The sequence below is a fragment of the Propithecus coquereli genome, unplaced genomic scaffold (genome assembly GCF_000956105.1).
Source record: "Propithecus coquereli isolate 6110/MARCELLA unplaced genomic scaffold, Pcoq_1.0 Scaffold231, whole genome shotgun sequence".
Lineage (NCBI taxonomy): Eukaryota > Metazoa > Chordata > Mammalia > Primates > Indriidae > Propithecus > Propithecus coquereli.
Genome location: NW_012147853.1, coordinates 1,829,704 through 1,831,431, shown reverse-complemented (window position 1 = coordinate 1,831,431; position 1,728 = coordinate 1,829,704).

Genomic DNA, 1,728 nt, shown 5'->3' with positions numbered 1-1,728 from the left:
AGAGGCCCTCTTGTGCCTTGGGAGGTGGGTGGGGCCCTGAGACTTCCAGGTGTGTCCTTATTCTCCACCTCAGTAGGGGGAGTGAGTCTGGGTGGGGCTAGGTTGGGTAAGCCTGCTGTCAGGCTCCACAACTGCTGTCAGCAGGGTCAAAGGTCTACTCTTTGTTTCTGTGCAACGCTGCCAGGAGGGGCTGAAATGGTTCCACTCAGATGAAAGTCTGGGCCTGGGGGCCGGGGCTGTCCAAAACCCTCACTCTGGAGCAGGTCTCGCTCCCCTCCACTGTCCCCCTCTCTGTGGCCTCTCCCAGGCCTCTGCCATCAAGCGGGACCTCTGGCCAATCAATCTCCCCTGGCTATGACGTGGGCCGGGAGGTTCCCTACCCAGGATCATAGCCTGAGCTGGGTGCACAGCCCTCTTTTGGGAGGAGGGTTGCCACTCCAGGTGCTGATCTTCCCCTGAAGGCACACACTCCTCACTGGGCTCTTTCACAGATTTCTCTTCTGTGCCCTGGGGCTGTGTGATCCTGGCCTTGGTTTAGGGTGTCTGGTCTGCAGGCCTGTCCCCTAGACCCTTGAGATCAATCCTTGACCCTGCCAGGGGAAGGGGTGCTGGTCTTGAATCACCTACAGGGTGCCCCAGCTGGATCTATTTCACTCCACCTTGGTATTTGCCCCACTCTCCTGGAGTCCCCAGGCAAGTAGCACCTAGGAAGGCTGGCAGTCTGAATACTCCCCAGTCTGCTGTAGGGCCCCAAAAGGAAAGGTCCCATTCCTTGGAGATGCCTCCGTGTGATGGCTAAATTACCTCTCTGGGCACCCATGGGTAGGGAGGGGGACGAGAGAATGGAGAACTATGGCGTCTGCTGATAGGCTCAGGTCTGCGCCCTGGGAGGTGCCCCAAGGGGGCTGGGTGCCCGGCGCTTAGTCCTCAAAAGGCCACTGCTCACTGGTGGCAGCCATCTCTGGGCTGGTCATGGCAGGTCTCTCCAACCGCTCAGGAGCCCACCAACAGTCCGAAATGCAAGGGAGGGGGAAGTTAACCGCTCTACCTACCCTTGTCCCTGATCTCCAAGTCTCTTGGGACCTTTCTCCTTCTAGTTCTCCTCCACAACGTCTTCCTGTGCAGTCTCCTGTAGTTTCAGGCACCCTTCCTTTCGACCCTCACCCAATCTATGTTTCTCTGCCAGCTTATTATTTTCTCTTTCTTCTAAAATTCGTCTTTTTTGCAGAGACATTCTGACTGGCTGCTTTTCTCGTCTGCCATCTTGGCTCCACCTCCTCTAATATTTTCTTTTTGAGGTCAATCAATGTTATAGGGTACCTCAGTATTTCATTTAGTTTCTTGGTTGAATAATATTCCACTGTATGTGCATTTCACATTTTCATTATCCATTCATTCATTTTTAGGCATTGGGGTTGTTTCTAGCTTTTGGTTATTCTGAACAGTGCTATTATGGACATTCACATACAAGTATTTATTTAAGTTTCTGTTTAAAATTTTTTGGATATAGAGCCAACAGTGGGATTTCTGGGTCATGTGGTAATTTTATGTGCAAATTTCCAGGAATCATGAAACTTTTACAGAAGTTGGAACTTTTTATTCCCATCAGCAATGTAATTGGTTTCCAATTTCTCTACATCCTTACCAAAACTTGTTATTTTCTGAGATTTTTTTTTATTATTATTATAACTCTCATCATATATGTGAAGTGGCATCTCAGTGTAGTTT